The sequence below is a fragment of the Myxocyprinus asiaticus genome, chromosome 26 (assembly GCF_019703515.2).
Source record: "Myxocyprinus asiaticus isolate MX2 ecotype Aquarium Trade chromosome 26, UBuf_Myxa_2, whole genome shotgun sequence".
Lineage (NCBI taxonomy): Eukaryota > Metazoa > Chordata > Actinopteri > Cypriniformes > Catostomidae > Myxocyprinus > Myxocyprinus asiaticus.
In genome coordinates this window covers 12,782,545-12,810,315 of record NC_059369.1, presented here as the reverse complement: position 1 = coordinate 12,810,315, position 27,771 = coordinate 12,782,545, and the positions used below count along the sequence as shown (strand labels likewise).

Genomic DNA, 27,771 nt, shown 5'->3' with positions numbered 1-27,771 from the left:
ATCAATAATGATTTATTGTAATTAAGCAGTGTAATTACAACCATCAATTATAATACTATTTTATATTTAAAATAAGTGTTAAATTAAGTATTTATAAATATGTAAAGAAAGCCATAGTCAAATCCAGGCTGAGGATGATTGTGTCGGGGTGCAGAGGGCGGGCATGCAGACGGGGCAACCCGCTATATACTCGAGCTATAGGGCTGGAACATTCCTGTTCTGCCGATCTGCTGAGCTATCTGATCCCCTCTCTCTCTCCCACAGTGTGTGTGTGTGTGTATATGTGTGTGTAGAAAAATACAGTTGTAGAGAGAGAGAGAGAGAGAGAGAGAGAGTGAAAACGCGTAAAGGGAGAAGAGGAGAGAGAGCGGAACAGTTAGACGGGAACGGTTCATTTACTACAAACTTCGCCGGGATCAGAAGTTTAGCGTTCTTGACTCGGTGCCTTCAAATCAACAGCGGCGGCGTTCAAGCTTTCATACCTTCTTCTCCTCCAATAGCTGTCTCAAGAACTGTCTCCAGTGCGGGATAGAGAGAGAGAGAGAGCTGTTCTTTTTCCCCAGTCACCGTGCACTTTGCGCCCGTGTCTAATGGAGGGCCCCGTGCGGATTTGCCGTCAAGAGAATGCGCTTTCCTTCTAGCGTGTCAGGCTGGTCGCGGCTTTTTCCCTCCTGTAAGAGGTAAGAACAAGCTTCAGGAAGAGAAGTCTTCATGCAACGCTGCATGCATTAAGAGCCCTCTTCCGATAAAAAGAGTAGATAATGTGTATTCTTCTATTTACACACGACTCGAGACAACTCGAACTCTCCCGTTATAATCAAAGCAGTTGTCTGCAGTTAAAAATATATTAGTTTCCGATATAAAACCTAAAGTTTTGCAGCAAACTCTCAACTGTAAACAGTGTAGATGTAAAAGTATATAGTGCAGAGTGCCAAGTAAAGTTGTTTCGTAATACATTAACACACTTCATCCCTAAATGTATAAAGTCTAGAAACAAACTTTAAGTTTACAAAGAGTGTAAATACAAAAGTGTACGTGTAAAGCACCAAGCAGAAAAGACTTAATTGTTTTTGAAATGCATGAACACCACTACTATCTATCTATCTATCTATCTATCTATCTATCTATCTATCTATCTATCTATCTATCTATCATAACTGTAACTATATGAACAAAACACAAGGTTCTGGTTGCTCTCTCTAGAAGGGGTGGGGGTGGGGGGGGGGGGGTGCTGGTGAAGTCATCTCACCACAAAATATGAAAACATGCAGCTAGACAATTAGACAAGGTTTCCTAAGTGGCAAGTGTTTTTGTTTGTATTGATGAATATTTGATCTTGTGTCACTTATAGGTAAGATTTGGCCATGTGAAGTGCACATTTTTGCATGTAATACAGCTATAAACGTGCATAAAACTCAGTTATAACGTTGTGTTTTGTTGGCTTTGAAGTGTCTTAAGATATGGACATCTTGACTTCAGAATCAGTGAACTATGATTTTCTTTGATTATTAATTACAGTTTAAAGTTAGGTCTAATTGTATGCCCGAAAAGAGAGTTCCTTTACCACCAATACGGTTTGATTATATTTTTTGTTGACAACAGACCACAATATATATTTGTCGGACCCCAAACACAAAGCTCTTTGAAATGAGATGCCTGTGAGACAGAACCCAACTTTTTGCTGTGTAGTGGAAGCTTTCTAAGAACAGATAATCAAAGGTTATTTTAAATATTGTGTGTTTTAAATAAATAAAAGAACTAGTCGACCTAATGACTGTATACAGTATTTTATGTTTTTTTTATTTTTGACTTTTTTTCCCCTGCAAAACGTGAAACATAAATGCTTATTAGGAGTGGAATTACATCTTATAGATCAATTCGAAAGATTTTTAAAGATTTTTCTCTCCCATGGTGTATGAGCTATTTTTTTAAAGCTTTTTGAGAAACTTGTCATCAACTTCTCAGCTTATACTGACAGGTAAATTTCTTTGTAATGTTGAAACTAATATAAACTCAAAGGTTTTAAAAGACCATTAGTTCGTATTCAATTTAAAGATGTTAGTTATGTCCTTTATTTGCGGGCTTGTAATATAGGCTATTGTATTGTATCTATAGCTATTCATAAATACATTTTAACAGCAAGGGCTTTTGCAGATTTATTAAAAAATGACTGGGTTTATTTGCAACCCAATGTTTATGATTCTGTGAGCAGATAGAGGTTTGCATCTCAGTATTGTTCATCCTGTAGGCGTAATGACTCTTTTGATGTTCTCCTTTTAAAGAGGCATAAATGGATGCCTATGTGGCATGTGAGTGTCTTTTGTCTGATCAGAGAGGTTAGGACAACATGACTGCTGGGCAACAAAGCCCACATGCTTTCTGCTCAGGAGAGAGAGAGACTCCGAGATCATCACAAGATACCAACACAATAAAAGTTTGAAAAAGAGCTTTCCAGGAAAAGGCAAGTGCATTGAACGAATGTATGAACGAGAAGCAGTTTCATTTCAAATTCTGCTCACATCTTTCACAGCTTTTTGCCGCCCCATACAATTAGCTGAAAATTGCTGTGCAGTTATGTTGCGGTATTTTATGTGATTTGTGAAAGGCGTAGACAGACAGCATGAGAGACCATAGGACAGCCGGGTGAGCATTTATCAAGACTTTATTTTTGTCTAGGCAGGAATGCTGAGCTTGGACACGTATAATCCAGCTTGTTCTCTTTCACCTTTTAGCTTCTTCTCATTCTTTGCATGATCATCTCGGAATCTTATACTGTATAGCGAGAGACGACAATTTCGATGGGTGAAACATATGCTCATCATCTCATCATTATCACTGCACTATTGGAGTTGTCTAAATTGTTTCCTGTTCTCTGTTTAGAGCTAATGCAATGTTTAGAGTTCGTAACCACAAGTATATGGTGTGTATGCAACTCAAGTTGTGTCAAATATATTGTCGCAGTAGTATGTTTCAGTTTTGTTGTTTTCTTTGGTTTTACGCTCAGGATGGCTAATTATCCACCTCATTTTGCAAGGTAAATATGTTTTCCCATTACTGTATCTCAGATCATGTTTCGCTTTACATTTTATCATCAAAATCTGCTACTTATTTCTTGTAGGAAATTTATAACTTTGATTAAACAGTGGCCCCAGAAAGTATTTGGACACTAGCAGCATTCTGAACACAGTTAAACCGGTAAAAAAAAAAAAAAAAAAATCACAAACACACTTTTCAAGCAAAAAGTTTCACAAGAAAGGAATTTGTTAGGTTTCAAATTATAAAACCGATATATTGTTCAAATTAAGAAAGTATTTGGACACTTTCTGGTTGTCAAACTTTAGTTGAAAATGTCCATAGTTAATGTGATGAACTACACATGTTGTTAGTCTGCTAGGACACTTGAGTGTGAACTTGAGGGGAACGAACTAAAAATCACCTTGAGACAAGTCGGTTAAAAGTAACTGAAGTTGTCCTGTTTTGTTTGCGCACTGTAAGCAAATTGTTGAGCAAAGTAAAAAAAATTAAGGCAACAGGATGCAATACGATTTTTGAGTTCTTGATAATTGTCCTCAATAACACTGCTTTTGTAAAATCAATTTGAATTTGTTTGTTTGCTAAATGCAAAAAAAAATCTTGTTGAGAGAACTACTAATTTTTTGTTCTGCCAACTATCAGTTTGCAACACGAGAACTTTCATTTTGTCACCATATTTAAATTACATTTATATGACGTTAACTGAAATCTTTGCCTCTGAAGAGAGGTATATCTTGCAAGGCAAGAGTCCGTACAACATTTGGGGGAATATTGTTGGTCTAACGTGTTTTTAGGCAAAGTAATTCACATTGCGTAGCCGTAGTATCTGATAAAATGTCATTTCATTTTTTACAGTGCAGATGCCAATTGGTTTGCTATTTTTTATATCTAACGTAGTGTGATTTTTTAATATTCTGGATTTTTAGTCCAGAAATGTCCAAATAATTTTTTGAGCCACTGTACATATTAATGGCAATGCTTCACCATCTGCATTATCTTCCTAAAAAAGTACGTTGATGCAGCGTTCCCTATCCTCTTCCTCTGGCACCTTTGATCATTTACTGATACTGTTTATTAAGCTCCCCCATCTCAGGTGAGATCTACATGTATTTACTTTCTGCTACTACAGTGTAATGATGCCCGTATACCTTCACTGTTTCAAACAAGCTTTTTCTTACATATGGGTTGCACTTAGAGTCTGGAAGAGTTCACATTCCAGAAAGAGACGACCTGAATATTTTTCTTGAAAGTACATCAATACTATGAGCCACAGGTGACCCATCAGTGTCCCTTTGCTAATCATGAGAATTTATAAATCATTAGCAGGGCATTGGTTAGCCAGTACAGACTAGAGCTAAGCATAGCAGTGATATTTATAGAGCTAGAATAATGTTTGTCCATTTAGAGGGCTCTGGGTAATGATAAACACATGGGGCTGTTGAAAAGGTATGCTAAGTGGCCAATTTGAATGTGAGCATGTGTAATGATACGGACCCAGTGATGGCCTTTCCACTCATTCTGGTGGTCTTTCATAGGTTATCCTGCATGGGGAGGTTGGACGCTGTGCTTCCATTTAATACACTGAGATCAATACACTACAAACCTTGTAGCAGCAACTGTGTTTGATCAGTCTGAGTTGGAAGAGGCAGCCTTGTTTTTATATAGAAACGAATTTAGATTATGTTTTCAGTTCTTTATTTTATTACATCTCTTTGTGTTTGGGCTGCAGGCTGGGTAGAATGTAAATGCACATTAAAAGTGAGTGATGGATGCGTTTGAGTAGCTTCGGGTGTGTCGGTGTGGGAGACAGAAGCAGAGCACATAATCGAAAGAGAGAGAGAGGGGCATTCAGAGTGTATTTATCCTCTGCCCTGCCTCTGTTGCCCACAGATGTTGGGCAGCTTTTTTACCCCCTCCCTGGGCAAGGAGGGATGAAAGTGAATTCAGAGGGCTGAGTGGTTTAGACGGTTATTTTTGGCTTGGGCTACAATCTTTACTCTTAGTGCCATTCCAGAATCAGCTGTTGAAGTAACATAGATTCACATAGGGCTGTCTGATTGCTAAAAAAAAAACAAAACAGTAATATCTTAATATTTTTCATCTTTGTGATGATATACGTTATTTATCTCAATATTTATATATTTGTTAGGAACTTGCATTAATAAGCAGGTAAAGTACACTGGAAATGATTTTTGTTTTGTTTTGACCGTATTATTGCTGTATTTCCAACTGCAACTTACTGTAGATACTTTTTACAGTATGTTGCTGTTAATTTTGTTGTTTTTACAGTTTAATTGCTGTATTTTCCACCATGCCTTACTGTAGAAACTGTTTACAGTATGTTAAGTCAAACTGAGCTGTATTCTTTAGGACAAAATGAGCGGGAAAATAATTACAGTAATTTACTGGTAAATTGATGAGAACTGGCCCAAACTCAAACCTGTACTTTCATAATTTAGAGGGGAAATTTGTGGTATTATTCAGTGATCTGTTATCAAGACAAAACCCAGGAGATGTCTTTTCTGCATTGGACTTACTCATACTGTACAATCGCATAAAAAGTGAACTGTATGTGAATGCACCTGGAACCTATGAATGTTGAGCCTGCACAGGACTCCTCGTCACTTCAGCCTTGAGAGCAGAAGCAAAGCGATCTCTTTTCGACTGAACCAGGTGAGTGCCAAAAATCGCACAAAACATCTTTTTGCAGTTTAGAATCCTTTTTTCAATCATTCATCATTTGACAATAAAGATCTGCATGTCATTTTTGACAAGTAATGTAGCTTTGTAACAATAAAGTTTACGTTCTCAAACAGATACTAGTAGCCTATTATTTATAATGACCATTCTGTATAGTATTGGAGTAAGCACTTACAAGTTTCAAAGTACTTTAAGTAACTAAATTACCTTGTCTGTGAACAAATGTTTTTACAGCAGTCGAAAGTGTGCAGCTCGTGGGATGCCCCGTTTTTTATTTTTATTTTGATGTGCTGCGGAGTTATACCGACCAAGTTATTTGACCCGTCCATCTAAAATACATTTATGTAATGTACAAATATAACATATGTAAATGTTTTGCTCTGAATTTTATTAGATATGTATGTAAGTAACTTCCATCTCAGTCCTTTCTGAATGATGCACAACCTTGGTTGTTGAGAGTGTGTTCTCTCCCTTTTAGCTTAAATTTCATATTGATATAAAAACAAGACTGAAGTTTCATGATATTAATTGATTTTTGTATTTTTGTTTTCCAGGTCTGGACAGGCAGAAAATCGGAGAGTGTTCTTTCAGTCATTTGGACATCTGGTAAACTTAATATTGTAGTTTTTGAATGGACTTTTATGTGTGTAGTCATAATTTACCTTTATGAGTAACATTTATGTGATATTTGTTTTGTCATTGTGTAATAAATGTTCTGTTTGCAAAAAGGCCTCAATTGTTTCATTCTTTTTTTTTTACTTGTAATAGATAGAAGTTAGTTACTCTAACTCTGTAAGTTAAAACTGTGCTTACTGTGGTTAGTTCTACGTTATGGACACTGCAATTTATTATACAACATACAAATAATTACCGTAATTAATTTGACTGTACTGCTTATAAACTGTATTTTAATATACATCATACAAACAACTACTATGATTAATTTTACAGTACAGCCCCTACTGTAAATCATTATACAATATGCTGTAAACTACTGTAGATAGTTTAACAGTAATTTTACTGTGGTATGGAATACAGCAGCTTGCTGGCTGTTTGTTGCCAGTAAGTTACTGCTGATTTTATGTCGAAGTTTTACAGTGTAACCAAGTAGATTACAAGTTCTACATACAAGAGAAAAAAAAATAAGTACAGTATAAAGTCTACTTAAAAATAATCAAGGAACATTTTCCACACTGTTTTCACTAAATAAACATAAGAATGCTTGCATTTACAGTATATATTAACCAATGTGCAGATGCATAATCAAAAAGCAATGTTTACCAATGGTTTTTGTTACTAAAACATTTTAATACATGAAAAAAAGGAGTTTTCCGTAAACATTTTTGAGTGATGAAAAAAATAAATCTTTACAGCAGTGTTTGGATATAATTCATTGAAATGGACTGTTTAAACGTTTTAAAGGAAAACGAAAATTAAATCAAACTTACCAACCATTTTCCTACTGATGATTAAAACATATTACACAGGTCTCTGAAATATTTTGATTGGTCAGTTGTACCATCTAGTGGTCTGATATTTCTGAACAACAACCGCCAGGGGAGGACTGGGACTGAAAAGTGGCCCTGGACTTTCTGGTCCAGAGCGGCCCACCAAACCTGGCCCACAACACACCACACTATAACACAGCAGCTCATTGATTTAATTTTCCGGCTCAATTTAAAATTTTAGTGTTGAAAAAAGACATTTCTATTGACTGCTAGTCATGACACACATTTTCATAATTTTAAAACATATAAAACCACTTGAAATATGGTGAGTGGATTTTTTAGAGAAATCACTAAAATAAGCACTTTATAGCTCATAACATGTCCAAAAACTTTTTTCCCCAACATACATATGTTGTAAGTGTGTATTTTAGGTGCTGTGACAAGTCAGCATTACTTCAAAGTTTTTAAAGATCTTAACCTTTCAACTTTTTTCTAGAAGTGCAAATAAACTATTGTCTCAGTTAATATGAGGTTGTGGAAACAACAAGTATAATAATAATTGCTGCCGGCATGCTGCACGAGTGTTTATAGCTTGAGAGCCTGATTAGTATTGCTTATTCTTATTCTTATACTTTCATCGTTTTATCCTTTGCCATTTTACCGTGTGCTTCGGGTTTTTCTGCTTTTCTACTGTTTCAACTTCATGTATTTTACCACGCGCACCCGTTTTCTCTCTTTTTTCTTTTCCCGCTTGTCAACATCTCGTGTCTCGACTGCATGCATTCGTTTTCTCCACTGTTTTACACGGATTATTGCATCAATCTCAAACATCTGCTGATCAGGAACCACATCGAACCACATCGATCTCAAACCCTTGCCGCTCAAGAACAACCATAACAACAACAACAAACAATTGCGGTAAGTCATGGCATCTGCTCATGTTATATCTTCCTGCATTGCATGCCACGTTTACTATAGCGTTTGGGTGACGTCTCGGCGGCACACTCACTCAGCAAAGCGACACCACTGTCCCGTTCCTGTTAGGGTTTCCAATCGATTCTCCCCACTCAGTGATGCACCCACTGAGAATCATGTTGAAAGAGCCTTAATAATTGGTGATTCTATTGTAAGGAACGTGGAAATAGAGACTCCAGCCACCATTGTTAAATGCATTACCGGGGCTCGAGCATCTGACATCAAATCAAATTTACAAGTGCTGGCTAATGCTAAACATAGATTTTCTAAAATTGTTATTCATGTCGGCACTAACGATGTCCGGCTTCGCCAGTCAGAGATCACTAAAGATAATGTTAAAGAGGTGTGTGAACTTGCAAAAACGATGTCAGACACTGTAATATGCTCTACCACCTCCCTGCTCATCGTGGTGACGAGGTTTATAATAGATTAGTGTCACTGAACGGCTGGATGTCTGATTGGTGTCTGGAGAATAGCATAGGATTTATAGACAATTGGAAGAGTTTTTGGGGTAGACCTGACCTGCTAAAGAGAGATGGACTCCATCCCTCCAGGGAAGGTGCCGCTCTCCTCTCTAGTAATTTGGCTCATAGTCTTAATAGTGATAGTATTTGACTAATTGGGGCCCAGGTCAGGAAGCAGACAAACTGGTTAATCCGAACGTCTGCTAGCTGCCTTGAGATGTCACACAGGTCACATAAACTACAACATATAGAGACTGTATCACCTAGATATCATATAGAGGCTGTGTCTGTTCCCCGAACTACCAAACACAAACCCCTCACTAAATCATTTAGAAAAATTTGATTAAGGTCAAACTTGAAAAAATAAAATAAAAATTGAAGATAAACATCATATAACGGTAGGGATACTAAACATTAGATCTCTTTCTAACAAAACACTAATTGTAAATTAAATTATTACAGATCATAGTTTGGATGCACTCTGTTTTACTGAAACATTGCTTAAACCGGATGAATATATTAGTTTAAATTAATCTACTCCCTCAGGTTATTGTTATAAACATAAGCCTCGTCTGAAGGGTCAAGGAGGAGGTGTTACTCAGAGGACAGGATATAAATTTAAGTCTTTTGAACTAATAATGCTTAACGTGACACCGTCATATATAAATAAAATGTCTCTGTCGTCTTTTGCCCTTGCTACAGTATGTAGATCACCTGGGCCGTACTCCGGTTTCCTTGGTGAATTTGCAAATGTTCTATCTGATCTAGTAGTTAATGTAGATAGAGCTTTAATTCTTGGTGACTTCAACATTCACATAGATAATGAAAGTGACACATTGGGATTAGCATTTATCGATGTTCTCAACTCTCTTGGAGTCAGACAAAATGTGACAGGACCAACTCATTGCCATAATCATTTGCTAGATTTAATTCTGTCATATGGAATTGATGTTGATACTACAGAAATTCTACCGCAGAGCGACAACATCTCAGATCATAACCTCGTCTCTTGTTTGCTGCAGTCAGCTAATGTCACTCAATCTACACCATGCTATCGTTGATGTAGAACTACTCTTTCAACCACTAAAGATAGCTTCACTAATAATCTTCCAGAATTGTCTCATATACTCATTAAGCCAAAAAGTCTAGATGAACTTGATGTAATAACACAAAATGCAATTAGTCTTCTCTAGCACTCTTGATAGTGTCACTCCCCTTCGATTAAAGAAAATTAAAGAAAAAGGCCCTGCACCATGGTACAATGATCACACTCATGCTCTCAAGAGAGCAGCTCTAAAAATGGAGCGCAAGTGGAAGAATACAAAATTAGAGGTATTTTGTGGTGCATGGAAGGATAGTGTCTGTAGCTACAGACAGGCACTAAAAGCTGCCAGGTCAGCACATTTTAGCAAACTCATAGAAAATAACCACAACAATCCTAGGTGTTTATTCAGTACTGTGGCTAAATTGGTTAGGAATAAAGCATTGACTGAACCAGATATTCCATCGCAGCACAATAGTAATGACTTCATGAATTTCACCTCAGAAAACATTGTCTCATAACTTTCCTCATGAGCAACTTCAATCCTTCACTGTCATAGGTAGGGATGTACCGATACCACTTTTTCTCTTCCGATCCGATTCCAATATCTGAAATCTCAGTATCGGCCGATACTGATCCGATACGTGTTGTTTTTTTCATAATCAGTTTAGAATATCTATACCTCACTGAGTGATGCTAATTATATGTAAAGAAACACAAACCTTTAAATGCTCAAATGTTGCGCAAAGCATGAAAGCTAAAAATAGCCGCGAGTGTGTGTGTAAACAGAGCAGCGCCATTCAATAACACGCTGGCGCTGCACGTGCTTATTATATATTTACTTATTAAACACAGCCTTTTGTGATTCACAGAGCTATCGCACGTCTTCAAGTGGCTTTGAATAAAATGCACGAGTCATATGAACTACTTCATGGTATTTTTATGGTTCTTTTATGTCATTTTTGGAGCTTGACAGGAACGAACATGACTAACACACAGTATCGGATTTGGATCGGGCTCGTCGGACCAATACCCGATCCATCTCAAAACGTTAGTATCGGAGCTGATACCGATCCAGGTATCAGATCGGTGCATCCCTAGTCATAGGTCTTGAACAGCTAACAAAACATATAAAAAAATCAAAAGCCACAACATGTATGTTAGATCCAATACCAATTAAGCTCTTAAAAGAGGTATTCCTTATAATCTCAGAATCTCTTCTTAATATTATTAACTCTTCGCTCTGTTTGGGATGCAGACACGCTTACTCAGTTTAAGTCTAGACTAAAGACTCATCTATTTACCCAGGCATACATCTAATTTATCCATCAACTCACAATTAGGCTGCTTTAGTTTGGTGTGCTGGAACCAGAAACATCTATCATGATCTATAACGCTGCATAAAATTTAATGATATCTACGCTAATATTATTCTATTTTTTTCCATGTCTCGGGATTCATATCCCGAGGTTACCAGAGCCGGCCTGATCCAGCTCCATTCCTGCTTTGTGTCAGAGAGCGATGATGACTAAATGCAGCCGGTGCTAGCCAGACATCACTTCAGTCTTTTACGATGAACTCCAACTGTAAGACATCGGATACTTCATATGCCACTGCCTGAACCTTGGATTTAGGATGGACCACACCGAATCTCACCGGAATGACATGCCGGTTGAACTGTGATGCACCTCATTGATCTCTGCCTGCATCACCTTTGTCTATTGATGGACTACAGTCTTGAAATGGAATACATAGACTATCATTTAATTGCCAACAAAAGCCTTCATCAGCCAACTAACAAAGGACAATGCATCTATGTGAACTTCTGCAGTTAATCCAGGATGGACTTCAAAGACATTAGTCATTAATCTTACAGTTAATTAAAAAAAAAAAATTTTTAAACACTGGACCTTAACACTTAGTCTACTAATCTTAAACTATGAGCTGCACTGCACATAAATAACTAATACTGGCATTATATTCATGCTGGTTAGCCAGAGGGGAACTGGCCCCCACAGTGAGCCTGGTTTCTCCCAAGGTAATTTTTCTCCATTAACCAACATCTTATGGAGTTTTGTGTTCCTTGCCACAATTGCCTTCAGCTTGCTCACAGGGGTTCTAAATAAATTATTTAATTACTTAATTTTTATACACAATTTACAGTCATATTTAATCAAACTACACAATGATCACTCTAAGACTTTATAGATATTACAGTTTCATTTTTTGTTAATGCATGATTTTCTGTAAAGCTGCTTTGAAACGATGTGTGTTGTGAAAAGCGCTATACAAATAAAAATGACTTGACTTGACTTAATAATATGTTATATATGTATATATAGCTATATGAGATCATAAAATGTTGTTTAAAATAGTTAGATAATGAGCAGTCTATATTTAAAAATAAACACTAACAAAACTTGTGTGTGTAATTCAGCTTTTCAGTGATTTCTTTCTTCTCACATAATTACATAATTTCTACACAAATCAATATTTTAAATTTATTTAAATCCATTTTATTATTTATTTGGTTAGTAGCAGTGTAATAAACAGTCACACTGGGGTCCCCCTCTTCGCATTGGGGTCCTAAACACCCTTTCGGGCTTATTTTGCGACAACCAGCTGACTGTACATACATTATCCCTTATATGTATGTCTTTGCACTTATATGCTCGCAAGTTGTAAGAAAAGGAAGGATTGTAAAATTAGTTTATAAGGATAGATAACTTTAAACTATTCTCTCATCATTTACTCACCCTCATGCCATCCCTTGCCATGTGTATGACTTTCTTCTGCAGAACACAAATGAAGATTTTTAGAAGATTATCTCAGCTCTGTAGGTCCATTCAATGCAAGTGAATGGTGGCCAGAACATTGAAGCTCCAAAAAGGAGATAAAGTCAGCATAAAAGTAATTCATAAGACTCCAGTGGTTTAACCCTTTCGTACGTACAATCAGACCAGTTTGATTACACTGTGCTGGGCTCAGACGTGTACGATCAAATCAGTGCAATCACCCCTAATCTATTTTTGCTGCTGTTTACAAGCAAAAGAGAGACCGAAGAGGTTGTCATAATGAACCAGCTGCTCAAATAGTCTTTTCAACATCACAATGTCATTATTTTTATATGTTACAAACTTTCAAACAATCACAAGTATAAAGCCGTTACCATCGGAGCACACTGTTTTGATGCAACGCTGTGGTTACGTTTTCTGATTTTAAACAATATACAACCTAGTCAGTCCATTTGAGCCTTCTCCCATTCTGTCTATCACAACCACTTCCGGCTGGGAAAGTGTAAGGGCTAGTTTTTTAGCACCTTCTATGCTCCTCCTTTTGTATGCTTCTGTGACAAGAAGAACGCAGAATCCCAGCTTGCATTACAACAAAAATATGGCGGCGCGCATAGCCGGCAAGCGCATTCGCGATCGCATCTTATCTATCATAATCAATCATTATAAACATCTAAAAACCACATTATATGTTTGATATATAATCTGACCTTCAGTGCACCTGCTGTGATATAAACTGTCCTCAAGTGCATCTGATGTGAAGTGTAAGGTAAGATTAGTTTTAATTACAGCGTGCATTAAAGAACTCACGCTGGGGGGTCCGTCAGTACAGGAGACACTCACGTGCGAAAAGGTTAATCAATGTCTTCTGAAGCAATCCAGTTGGTTTTGGGTAAGAACTGACCAAAAAAGAACTCCTTTTTCACTTTACATCTTGCCATTGCAGTCTCTAGGCACGATCATGATTTCAACCTTGATTACACTTCCTAGTGCTTGACGCATGCACAGAGCACTAGATGGTGCTATAGAAAGTGTAATCGAGCTGGAAATCTTGATTGCCAAGGAGACTGCTGTCAAGATGTACAGTGAAAATGTAATTACATTTTTGGTCTGTTCTCACCCAAAACCAATTGAATCACTTCAGAAGACATTGATGTAACCACTGGAGTTTGATGGATTATGTTTCTGCTGACATGATCTGCTTTGTGGAGCTTGAAAGGCCTGGTCACCATTCACTTATATTGTATGGACCTACGGAGCTGAGATATTCTTCTAAAAATCTTCATTTGTATTCTGCAGAGGGAAGAAAGTCATACACATCTGGGATGGCATGAGGGTGAGTAAATGTTAAGAGAATTGTAATTTTTGTGTGAACTAACCCTTTAATGACATGGTCTTTTGGAAATGTAATACAATTGTAAAATTGTAATGAACTGTATTTCAAATCACTGCAATATTCTCAATGATGCTTTTTTGCGATGATTTGAGTGCTAGCAAAATGACTGCATACAGATAGTGAATTAAAAAAAATATTATCCAGCCCCAAGTTCAACGCAGAGAGAACAGGACAGATGTCATTATGCAGTGTGTCAAGCATTTTGTATCATCAAACTGTTACATAAGCAACCCCATCCTAATTAGAGGAACCACCAAACAGAATTTAGGTTATTTTTTATTAGGACCATGAAGTCCTGTCTGATAAAGGATGTTTCACACAGATGGAAGATTTCATGATGGTGCATTACACATACTATAACCGTAGTGATATCGAGTTGGTCCACCACCCAGAATTACTGCCCTTAATCCCTGAAGTCCAGGTCTCATTAGTTTAGGTTAGCTGACAGCCGCTGTCCTTCTGGAAAGATATAGGAACAGGAGAGGGATTAGGGCTGGCTGCCAAAGCTTTGCTGTGATTTAGGGCCCTGGTTGTGCTGATGGACACCACCCAGCAGCTATGTACAGGGGTAGAGTGGTATATTCAGCTTGGGGGTTTATGGAATATTCCAGGTTTAATACAAGTTAAGCTCAATCGACAGCATTTGTGGCATAATATTAATTACCAAAAAAAAAAAAAATATTTCGATTCGTCCCTCATTTTCTTAAAAAAAATAAAAAATAAATCAAGGTTACAGTGAGGCATTTACAATGAAAAGTAAATTTTTGGAAGGTTTAAAGGCAGAAGTGTGAAGCTTATAGTTTTATAAAAGCATTTACATTAATTGTTCTGGTAAATCTTTTGTATTATTTAAACAAGAAAGTTTTTTAAATCATTGTTTTTACAATCATTTTAAAGTTTTAGGGTTTTCAGTGTTACGTTGTCTTGGCAACGAAGTTGTGAAATTGGTAAAGTTAGTAAGCGATTTTTATTACACTAAAACAATGTTAACACACATATTGTTTACGTCTTGTGGATATACTTTTGAAAGAGTGAGTATTTTAATGTTTATGGATTCACCCCATTCATTTTAAGTGCCACAATGTAACCCAGATTCTTGCTTTTTTTAAAGAAAAGGAGGAACAAGTCAAAATACATTTTTGTGCTAATCAAAATAATGCCACAAATGGTGTCGATTGAGCTAAACTTGTATTGAACACGGAATATTCCTTTAATAGGAAAGATGGTCAGGCAAGTCTTGAGGGTAGTTAATTGTCTTTTGGGGGGTTATACACCCTACTGGTAAAACTCTAAAAGGAGCTCATTGTTTTTCCTAACCACTGTATTAAAAAAAAACACCTGTCAACTGCATTCCGATACGAATCTGTCTAAATTGCACGTTTTGCTTCTGACTAAACCTATTGTGGCAAATTTTACTCTTAATAAATGATCCTAACATAGTGGAATTTGATAGACACCAAGGCCATCTCCAACTTGTCTAAGGCAACAATACGTTTTTTTTCCCCTTGTGATTCATTGCTCATCATACTTCTAGTGTCCTTAGAGTTAAACTGTAGACACATCTCTTAAAATCTACATCTTAGTTTTTAAGCATAATTTATTGACATATGTACTAAACAGAAAATTTTTACTCTTGGCTCACTTATGAGCTGGATATCAAAACATTTTCCTCTCTAGATTACTACAGTCATTTGCATCATTGCAAAGTAAGATTGAAAAAAATGACAGCCTTAATCAGGAGGATGGAAAGTAAATAATGGCTCAGTTCTGTTCCAAAAGTGTGAGTACTGTAAGTTAACAGAACATTAATGTAAGAAGTTTAACTGCACTTCCTAGCCCCCTGAGGAATCATGGCAGAACTAAAATGTGAAACCTAATTGTTTAAACAAACAAACTGTTTTGTAGCAATGGAAACAGATGCTTGAATGTGTATCTGAATGCATCTTCGAAGAACAGAACCAATCATGAAAACAGAAAGTGGTTTTTTGCACCTATTTAATGTTGTAACCAAACAGAGTGAAACAGATGCATTCAACGAGTGCTAGCACTACACAGACTAAGGTAAAGCCAGATGAAAATATCGGCAGTTCTGTTGAATTCATAAAATCCACCTGTTCATAGCAGTCAACCTTGAAACTAATGACAGAATTAAAGGGATAGTTCACCTAAAAATGAAAATTCTCTCATCATTTACTCACCCTCATGCCATCCCAGATGTGTATGACTTTCTTTCTTCTGCAGAACACAAATTATGATTTTTAGAAGAATATTTCAGCTCTGTAGGTCAATAAAGTGCATGTGAATGGGTGCCACAATTTTGACACTCCAAAAAGCAAATAAAGCCAGCATAAAAGTAATCCATACAACTCGAGTGTTCTAATCCATATTTTCAGAAGTGATATGATAGGTGTGGGTGAGAAACAAATCAATATTTAAGTCATTTTTTGCTTGCAATTATTCTCCCTGACCAGTAGGGGGCAATATGCATGAATAATGTGAATCACCAAAAACACAAGAAGAAGAACGTGAAAGTGATCTGTTTCTCACCCACACTTATCATATTGCTTCTGAAGATATGGATTTAACCACTGGAGTCTTATGGATTACTTTTATGCTGACTTATGTGATTTGTTTAGCTTCAAAATTTCGGCACCTATTCAGTTGCATTGTATGGACCTACAGAGCTGAAATATTTTTCAAAAAATCTACATTCATGCTCTGTAGAACAAAGAAAGTCATAGATCTGGGATGGCATGAGGGTGAGTAAATGATGAGAGAATTTTTATTTTTGGGTGAACTATCCCTTTAAGCTATTTGGCAGATCAGTGGACTCCAAAGCCAAACCAAAGACTAGCTCTTCATGGAACTGATCTTTGGATTGTAACATAGACTTGGATATGAGGTGTTCCTGTGATGGGTTTTGTCAATTAATTTGATAATTAATGGGTCTATTTTACATACTGATCTTCTCTTACTTTAGCAGGTTGAGTTTCTGTGACATTTGACATTTCTGTAACAACCTCCTTTTGCAAAATTCACTAATGTTGTTATTGCTATTCAAACCTAGAAAGTTGATGTTATATCTGTTTTAAAATATATTAAGTGTTTCTTTAGGGATCAGATATTAGCTAATGGGGGGAAATCAGTTATAAACCTTAAATAAGCATGTTTTTGTGGACTTATCTAAACTGTTGTTAGCAAAAAAAGAAATTGAGAATAGTGTCTAGGAGAGAGAATCAGGGCTGACCTTCTGAAATCATTGCTGACAGCACATTTTAAAAAGACAGGAGTGCGCTGACCCTGTGCAGAATGCAAGAGAGAATTTCTGCATCCTCTGCACCTTCCTGTTTTCAGGATTCTTTTCTCTGAGATTTCCTAAAACTGACCCTGCATCTTCACAAGATCCTCTTCTCAGTCCTGCCCTGAGAGCAGCGAGAAATCTTCCTTATATCCTTTCCTTTTTACTTGTTTGGTACCAGCCCAGCTACACCACAGCTTTCTATTTCAAATGCTGCAGCCTATAAGCGACATCTGACATGGGTTTTCTCTGCAGCCCAGTGCCCAAACCAGGCAATGGATCAGCAAGACTATATTAAGGCAAAAGTGGCTGTGGCTGGCTCCCCCTGCTTCTGACAAACATACTGTTTGTTTGGAAGGGCTGTGTAACTGGCGGATCAGAGCCTCAGGCAGTGTGGGTACTACTACTGTGAGGCCTGTGGTTGCTAGTGCCATTTTGAGCTTCGCAATGCGGTAAAAGGCAGCCCCTCTGGGGAACTGAGTTAAACAGTCATTTACAGAGTCTATTTCAACTGGTTGGGGAAACAGAAATTAGTTACAGGGGTTGAAGAAGGCTGAAGAAGGCCCTGCATTGTTACGCCTCTGACAGATCTCTTTAAAACAGCCATGATTAGATGGAAATACAGGATGGGAGATTCATAATATTTATGATGCTCGGATGGACTAGCTTCCTGGTCCATTTCCGTAAAATCTCATCCATTGCTGTTCTGAATGAGGCTTTCTCCATTTGTTGTAACCAATGCAGCTATCGCTCTCCTTCTTGAAGCGAGAAGGTGTACTGCAAACAGACTGCATGCAAGTGGTATTATTGCTCTGTTTTGACATTGTGCTGAGATTCTGTTGGTGCTGGCGCTGTCTAAAGTTATACGTCACCATCCAGAGTCTATGCACACCTCCTGAACGAGAAAACCACCGAATTCAGAACTCTCCATATGGAGAGTTTAATGATCTGATGTGTATCCAGTGACAGAAATTCAGACAAGCTTGTTTGTTGAACTCACACCACACAATTTGTTTTATTATTTTGGAAACATTGGAAAACATGACCTATTGGCTTGCAGAGGGCTACAAGACAAGACAGCTAAACATTTAGACAACCTAAATAGATTCAGTCAGAGGCAGTGTTTGGAGTGAATATTTATTTCAGAGCCCTCAAGCTTGTACATACAAGGCAGAGAGTTGGCCTTATGTTTTTGAGGGGTTTTCAACACACTTAGAGAGAGAAACTGAGGCTTTCTCAGCCTCTTAGATCTTGTTTGTTTTTGTTCTGTGAGGCTAATTTATAATGCTAGGAGAAACAGGTGGATGAAAAGGCACAGTGCTAAAATTCTTCTTTCTTTTACTCAATCAAATATTTACCATCAATCTTGATACTTTTACCTAGAAAAAGTTTGTGGTACATTTGTAGTTGTAATTTTTATCTCTTCCCCTCCCTACCATAGCCAACTTGAGTCATCATTAATGTTAGCATAACATTTCTGGTCTTCATGATTTTGAGTCCTGCTGTCATCTTGTTTTTGTTTTGCACATGTTTTGCATAGCAGATTTTAATATATGTTCCTGCCCTTTGACAGCTTTTGGTCGAAGACCAAAGACCTATCAGCAGGATACTGAGCAGAAACTTTTTTGTGGTTGTATGTCCAGCCTAGTTGCCATGGTGATGGAATCCAGAAGGGCCAGGGAGGACTGACTCTGATCTCAAGCAGAAAGATAGGAAACATGCAGAGATCTAGATGGAAAACCTTTAGTTGGCTCCAACTTTTGTGCAGCGTTACATGGTGCTGGAGCAGTCTTAAAGGAATAGTTCACCCAAAAATGAACATTTGCTGATAATTTACTCACCCTCAGGCCATCCAAGATGTATCTGAGTTTCTTTCTTCATCAAAACAGAATTTAAGACTTTTAGGATTTCATTTCAGGCCTCCTCCTTTAAACAATGCAAGTGAATGTCCTCCATTTTTTGACGGAGGACACGCTTCCTGATTCCTCCTCCATGTGACGCTTGACCTTACCAATGAGCTTATGTCATCCCTCTCATGAGCACATGTCACAGAGATGTACAGAAGCGAACATTTGTAGTTAAAAAGTATATAAATATTGTTTTGTTTCTAAAAATAATTAAGTTGTGTGGATTATTTTGATGCACCCTAAATATGCATTTTGGACAGTCAAAAAATGGAGGACATTCACTTGCATTGTTTAGAGGAGGAGGCCTGAAATGAAATCCTAAAAGTCTTAAATTCTGTTTTGATGAAGAAAGAAACTCAGGTACATCTTGGATGGCCTGAGGGTGAGTAAAGTATCAGCAAATGTTAATTTTTGGGTGAACTATTCCTTTAAGGCTAGGGTATACTTATACTCATATTTTTAGTGCCGTTACATCTCGCGCACTATCGGACACTCGTCTAGCCTGTCAGAGTATACTCTTTGGACAGCAGAAAACACACACAGATGCGGACTGTCCACTGGGTCTAGAAAAACTGGGCTGCACATGAACAATACTGTGATGATGACAAAATTTGCATTGAATTTATAGTATATGCAGCATGTGAAAAACCAAAGTATACTTTGGTCTTTAGCTGTTTATATTACAATAACTAAAGTCAAGCTTTGAATTTGAGAGGTTTTTAGAAAGTAGGTTTAGAGAGAAAAGGGGAATAGGGATCAGGACTTGATGCATGTCAGATTCAAACTTGCATCTCCCCATGAGCTCCACTGCTGAACGTGTCTGTAGCAAACCACTAGGCCACAGCTCCAACATGTTGCTCTTAACTTATATTTAAAACTTTAGGAATTTGAGTGCTCAGCATTGACCAGAGAGGCCGTCCAAAGCTCTGCTGACTCTAACCATCCTCCACAGCTTGGCTGATGAATCAGACACTCTTGGCACAACCTGCCTATCAACCTCATCTCTCAGCCCACCCTCAGGCCAGACAGAAGCACTGTCTCTCCTGTCTCTAGCATTCCTTCTCTCCATTAGAATTACCCTTCCTGAGTAGAAACGTCCCCTCGAGGGATCTGAGTAGCTGTGAACTCAGCTGGAAGAATATTCTGTAGTTCCCAGCAGTTTTGCCTGTGGCCTTGTGTGGTGGCAATGCCCTGAGATCCATTTCCAGTGTTTAAGACAACCCTATTGAATTTCAGACCTCTGCCTAATCCCTGTTGTTGAAAACCTTGGGAAATGGCCTCCTTACCTCTGCACCCCTCCTTTCTCTCGCCAACTCCCCTTACACACCACCTCCTCCCTCCATTCTCAGACAAACAAGATGCCACAGAACAAACTCCAATTAAGGGGGTTCTTCTGTACTGTACTGAGGCTAAGGGTCTCCCTCCCACCCCATCTCGCTGGGTGATCTGTATGTGGAGAGCTTGTGATCAAGGCCAAGTCGCCCAGGGCAGTGTTCCCTGGTCTGAGGCCTGGCACTCTAGGGAATGAGGTGGAGGTAATCTGGGTTGCCACTGCTGAGAAACCTCAGGGAGGGTAGAAGAAGGAAGAAGGGGATGCGTGTTCTTGGTAAACAGTTCTTTGTTTGAGGTGACTGTCTGATCCCAGGGGCCTCTGTTCTCATTCCTCTACCCTCTCCTTCCTTTTTCCTTTCATTGTTAACCACACCATGGTCACCAAGGCAGTGCCCTGTCACCCTGCGAGCATATCACACCAAAGCTGGCCACACTTTGCAGACACTGATGTGATTTTACGTCACAGAGGCAGGCAGAGTTTTATGGCTTGGGGGAGGCTAGTCCTGGGAAGTAGTATCAAACTCTTGACGTAATGCTTCTCCGCGCACATAAGCGGACACCCACTCTCTTTTTTAAAGCACCAAAGAGAGGAGTTGTAGGTTAACCTCTGTTTGCCTTTTCTTTGGAACAACAAATTTTTCAATGCAGATACAGTTCTTCAGTTTTATTCGTGATAAAAGAGAAAGAGATTCCTTCCTTGTTTTACAGTCCCTTTTACTGCTTTCAGTACCTTACAGATTCACTTTCTATTTATTTTTTTCTCTCTCCCCAGCCTTCTTCCTCTCTCTCTCTCTCTCTCTCTCTTTTAATAATGTCTGCCCCCTTTAATCACACATAGACTGCTCAGTTTAGAGGCCTAGCATTTCCATTCATTAGTCCCATCTGCATGGCCTGGAGCTGCCCTTGTTCCTGCCACTTAGACCAATAGTAGCCCATTATAGCCCCACTTGGTCTGTTCATACTGGGCCTTGCTTCCCGCCCCCCTCTTCCAGTCCATCTCTTTCTCCCTCTCCTGCTCACTGGGTCTCTCTTATTACACACCAAGTTGTACCATCAGTTGAGTGGGAGGATTACAAGCAAGGTTCACACAGTATGAGTTTGTCTGTCAGGCATTAGCTGGGGAAATGAGCTGAGGTTTGGCAAGTATTCACCTCCCAATGAATCCCTTCTTTTTTCACTGGCCCTCCCTTTCTCACTCTCTCCTGCCTCCTGTTCTGTGCCAGACTTTTTTGTCTTTCTCTCACTGTTGAGGGGGTTACTCCACTTGTCTTTGTGTCTGTGTCATATTTTCTTGTTCTTCTTTTTTTGTAACCTTTTTACCCCTTTATTTGTTCTCCTTCACCTCCCTCTCTCTCTGTGGAATGTGTGGAGAGCAGCTCCTCTGTCAGCATTTGTGGGGGCAAGTGTGGACAGGTTCAGGATACGATAGAAGTATCAGGCTCGCCACATAGGTCAGATTAGACTATCAGAAAATATATTCACCAGCTCTTGTGTTTTTGCACTCTTCTGGTGTCACTTTCACGGTGTCTTCTGTTCTCTGCCTTGATTCTGTCTGTTTCTTTTTCCATGTGGCATCCCTCATATTTGTGCTGTAGGTTTTTGTGTCCTCTTTGCTGTAATTGTCTGTATCTAGCCATACCACTGATATGTGCAGTAAGTTGTTTGTTTCATAGAGCTTTTGTATAAATTTCAAAGGTATTCACCTCTCTGGATATACCACTACAATGTTCTCTTTCTCTGTTTCCTACCTATTGAGTTCAGGCTTCCAACATTTCCAGTTCCAGTCGTGACCTGTTCTACAAGAGCCCTGTGGGGTCTTTGATTCTTTGTCCATGTTTACTCAATATGACAGGGATCTAGGCGGAGGGCTGACACTTCAAGTACTGCCTGCAGAGAAGGACTCATCTTTTCTTACTCGCACATTTTTATGGGACTGCAGGTGCCACCTCCCTCCTCCTTTACACATACACCTAGGGGCTTGTCAGAATGTTTATTTTCCCTGGTGTCATTCTGATAGAAAACCATTTTGCTTTCACTGCATCCATGTTGCAGTTCCCCCAGCATTCTCACATTGTGTTATTTCAGAGGCCACGTGTCACGTACAGGAATGAAGGTATCAGAGCCGCCTTTATTTTCAGCAATGAAACTCTGTATTGTGCATGAAATAATGGATAGCCTTGGTAAAACTGCAGATGACATTTTTTTAAGGATGAATACTCTCCGATATCCCCAGAGATTGAGTCTGTCTTCCTTCCCTGCACTTTGGCAGGGAAGTTACTCCCTTATTCCAAAATGGGGAGTAACAGAAAGGAAAAACTGCTCTTGCACTGACAGCTGATAAGGTTGAATTTATGATCATAAACTGCCTGTGGATTTGCTGGACTGCTATTCTGCCTCTCTCAGAACAATTAACATATTTGGTTCTTCTTTTCTCACTTAAAGTCCACACTCAAGCTTGTAAGTGTAAAAACAGATTGGAGAGAGACAGAGTTTGCTTTTCCAAAACATCAGACACATTGGCTGTAGATTTGCCCCTGTGAATCAAATAGCCCCACTGAAAAGTTCATCACCAACATATGTTGCACTTTAGAATTTGGTCAGCAGCCATGCTGTTGTTCCCTCCAGCCTTCTAACTAAATTTACCAGCAAAACCACCTTTGTCAACCAGTGTCACTTTAAAGACCATGCTGGCCAACCAGCTTAGTTAATGAACAGTATGGTTGTACTGGCCAGCACAAGACCAGCATAATGTAGAGAAGACCAGCATGACAATGTATGCTGGTCTTAGTTGTTTTCTGCAGGGAAACTCTGGACTCTGACATCTTTATCAGTAAGCTCCACCAATAGTTTTAATCTGATATTTGGAGAAACACAATAATCTTAAAGCTAGCTAGAAGATCTCATGTACATAAGTATGTTTTAGCCTTTCTGGAAAAGCTAATTTGTTTCTGATGGTGGCTAGATTTCCATGGTTACATGGCTGGTCCCTGCTGGTTGACATGGTTGATCAGCTAGACTACAAGCTAGGGCTGGGCGATATGACTATATATATCAATAGGGATTTTGCTATATCATATATATCGCAATATGTAAATATTAATGTGCGCAGCATAGGCTTATCTATCAATGGGCAGGGCTTCACGTGAGAATGAGAGAATTAAAAAATATATATAAACAGGGTTTAAAAAATTTTCAGGTACCGCCCAAGCAAATTTAATGACATTCATCTCATGTTCGCCATTTCATAAGTGCTTAATATTAGGGGTGTAACGGTACATGTATTCGTCCCGAACTGTCACGGTACTGACGTCATGGTTCAGTGCATGCACTCAGATGAAGAATACATCTGAGTCAGTCACAGGCGATCCACACTCCAATCCAGAAGGGGATGCACGCGGTAATGCAACACTGTTTGCTAATCACCACAACAGGAAAAAGAGCAGAAGAAGAAGAGACCATCTATGCACCAACCCAAAACAAGGGCTGTGTCTCGTTTCGAAGGCTGCATGCTAGGTAGGACGCGTCCTTTGAAGGCTGCAGTATACCGAGTGTCCTCCTTTAAACAAGTCTCGTTTAAACGAAATATATGATTTTGGTCATATCGCCCACTCCTACTACAGGCTGGTGGGGAAGAGTTAGTTGTTGTAAGACATCTTGTTTAAACTTTCAGGCTGGTAGACCACCTTGGCAAAGTTGGTTATAAACCATTGTCTAACTAGCATCTAAGCATCTAACCATCTACCATGTTCAAAAACCAGCAGATATCTAATGTTTTTCCCCCCAGCAAGGAGTAGATGACCTAAGAGTAAATCTTTCCCAGTTGTCACAGGTTCAAAGAGTGCTAAATGATGTAGCATTAGCTAACATTCCTGCTCAGGTCATTGGAACTGTAAAGATGTTGCCTAAATAGAGGCTTGTCAGTTTTGTCGTAATACTCTCTTTGTTTGTCACCCGCTCGTTTCCTTTTTCTCTTTTTTCCCTAATGCCCTTAATCTTCTCTTTTGATGTGGCCTGTATGATGGAGATCTTCAGCAGGTATAGGGGACTTCCCTTCTGCCATCAGACATGCCTCTGCACTCCACTACCCACTCTGTCTCTCTCTCTTTACATGTATCTTTCTTATTGAAGGCTCCTGATTGCTCCAGTTCCCTACTATCTCTCCCTGCATCTAGTAGGTAGTTGCCTGTCTCTCTGATGGAAGACAGCCGATATCCTGTAAAGTGTTTCTCTGCCCTGAGCCTGGCGCATACAGGCGGATGTCAAAAGAAAGGCACAGAGATAAAACCCAGGAATGATGCTCGTGTTTCCTCATCATGCCAGATCTGTTGCAGAGATAACGAGTGGCTCAGCATCGTTCCTCACACCAGATATCTCGATCTGGAGTTATACCCATCCCTTTGGGGGTACATAGCCTTTTCAGCACAGTCTCATAGACATGGTGCAGTGTTGCCCATGTTAGGCTGTGTTTCATTGAAGGTTGTTGTTATTGTTGTAATTATATATTATTATTCTGGGAGTGAGAAGCAGATTGTTTCCACTGATGGCGTAGGGGCACTGCAGAGGGCTTGTTGGGACTTGTGGACAAAGAAACGCTACCCTTAGAATCCAAGGACTGACAAACCAAGCACACATACATACACTCACATATTTCTTTATCTTTTGAGTTTATGACTGATCTTTGTAAATTTCTTTGGATTGTTTTTTTTTTTTTAAATCATGACCACAGTGTCTAGTTTACAAAAGGCCTGTGTGTCTTGCTGCCTGTCTTGCTCTTGTTTGTGCTTGTGAAGTGGAGACATTGTCACCCTTTTTCTCACCCTGTTTTTGGGGGTAACCCCAAGGGGTGGAGCCACGTCTGGCAGACACCCGCTGACTTTCTGCTCCCCAGTGACCCTTGACCTCTGGGGTTAGAGGGGACATGAGCAGGAGGCTGAGAGAGTTTATTATTTCCTGTGTTTCCTACTTCGTCTTCCTCTGAGTGGTCCCGCGGGGGGCGGGGGAGATGTATATGTATGCATGTTTGTTTGAAGCTTGTTTGAGTGTTTTTAGGCCTTTTGAAATGTAAAATAAATGATGGGTCATTGTATTCTTTTTAGAATGCTACAGTTAACTAGATTTGACATTTTCTGAAGGCAGTTTGAGTTGTGCTTGCTAATGCTAAACTCACCACCATGATGCTAAAATGTTGTGGGTGGTTGCCAGGGTGTTGCTATGCGGTTGCTAGGTTTTATCAGTGGTTGCTAAGGTTACACAATGAGGTTCAAGAGTGTCCTGGGTGGTGGCTAGGGCATTGCTAAGTGGCTGCTAGGGTGTTATGGTTGGTTTCTAGGTGGTTGCTTATAGTCCCAGGTCAAAACCCCCTTCAATACAAGTCTATGGGATTTAAATCAAAATATACAGTTCTCTTGAAAATGTAAAGGGCTTTGAATTGTAAGCAACACAGGAGAAGGTGTCAGTTTGCCTGAGCGTGAAAAAGTATCTGCATGTGTTTGTGAGGATATGTGTGTCCCCATCACGGACCTGATCAGCTCTAGTGGTTCCACCCAGACATCAACCCTTTAATTTCACCCAGTCAAGTGGCCTGTCCTTCAGGCTGGTGTTGGGCCAGGCACAGAGCCCTGTGGTACACACAGTGTGAATATCACAGCTGGATGGCCATTGTCCCCAGGCCCCCAGCCCAAACTACGCTCACAAACCAGGAGCCTCTGATCAAAGTCCTTCTGGATTAGCATAGCCCAGATACAGCGGACTGGCGCTATGGGAGGGACGGGTTCAAAAGCAAAGGGGAGTGATCCTAATTACGTTCCTTTCACTCCTTTTCGTGTCGCACCCTTTGGGCGCTCCCCCGTCTTCCCGTTAGTGTTTGAGACTGTGTGAACACCATGTGGCGGCTCTTCAGGCAACAGTGGGTCTGTGAGAAAGCAGCGCACTGTGACAGGAGAGTGATATCCCTGCGACTGCATTCCAACAGAGACGGGCAGGAATGAAGCCGAGGGAGAGGCATGGTTGTGGGTTGCGGGTGGGTGAGGGGGCGTAGAGGAATTCCTGCTTTACTGGAGAGTCTCTCTTTGGAAATGGGCTGTAGATCAGCAGAAATCAATTTCTCATTGGGGGAAGGCTGTGTGAGATCAAGCAGTGCATAAGGGGATGTGTCGTAAAGATTATTAAAAATATTGTTTAGGATTAACTGTGGAACGTTAGGCGTTATAATTCTTGCAAGCTGAAACCCACAACCAGCTACAGATGAGGGATGAGAACAGTGCTACTCTGTATCTGCAGAGAAAGCGTCCATGTCATGTTTTATTTGCTGAGGCAAGTATCACTAGTATTATTGTATTTGAAACAAGTATTAAGCTTGGACACGCAATTCATCTTGCACTTTTGTAATATGGATACGAATGATACCTCAAATCTCACATCTTATTAAGGAGAGGTGTGATATTACTTTTCTAAGCAATCAGACTTGCAGATTATTTTTTCTATTGGGGACAAATAATAGGTGAAATGATTCTATAGGCTTATGGGAGTTTCTTTAACTTCTGGCACTTTTAGCACTGTGGATTTAACTAAAATCTTGTTAAAACATATTTCACACTCATTCATTTTTAAAATTTGTCTGCCAACAATGTCCAACAATGTAAAGTATACCGAACCGATCTCATGAACAGTCATTTACAAGTCATATACATAATTTACAAGTTGGCAATTTCATATGGTCTCGCACAATGTTGTTCACATAAACTCATACGACTTCATCACGTGCAAATTCCCGGATGTCTAACGCGGAAGTAAGCGTGAGTTCCGCGCACAAGACGTTAAGGACATACTCATTAATATTATGCCCTAACCCAAACCCCTTATCTAATCTTAACCAATCAGTAAAGTGTGTAAACATGATAGGAAGCTGTTGTGTGTGACAGAAGCAAGGAATTGTTGCTTATAGATGGAAACGATGTCCAGCGATGTCATTGGCTGTAGTGAAATTCATAGGAATTCAAATGAGTGCAGACGCACGATATCATACGAATTAGCCAAATTTAGAAAAGTCGTACGAATCCTTACGATTTCACCGTATTTGTTGGACATTTGTCATTTTCTTATAAAAGTCATTAAAAAGTTCCACCACTGTGCCAATAATTAAGGCTGCTTTTATTAACATTTTTGGCTTCCTTAATTCACAAAAATAAATAATATTTTCACACTTTTTGCATAACTTGGCAAAATTACTGCTTGATTGGAAATACTCGCAATTGATATTTATCTCTTATTTTCTTTAATTTCTTCACATATTACTTGTCTCATAATTGATCTCAAGCAAGCTCTTCACTGACACCTTTGTTGACTTGTTAAACAAGTACACTAACTTTTGAGAGAAAAGAATAGG

General features: G+C 39.1%; 1 protein-coding gene across 1 annotated transcript in view; it reads left to right on the top strand.

The window, feature by feature from the left end:
* The first annotated feature begins 240 nt into the window (after positions 1-240).
* The window catches only part of LOC127416744 (cell adhesion molecule-related/down-regulated by oncogenes-like), a 69,906-nt gene continuing 42,375 nt past the window's right edge, over positions 241-27,771 (top strand). The window contains exon 1 of the mRNA XM_051656263.1: positions 241-680. The gene's annotated coding sequence lies outside the window, so the exon portion shown is untranslated. The remainder of the gene's footprint in view (positions 681-27,771) is intronic.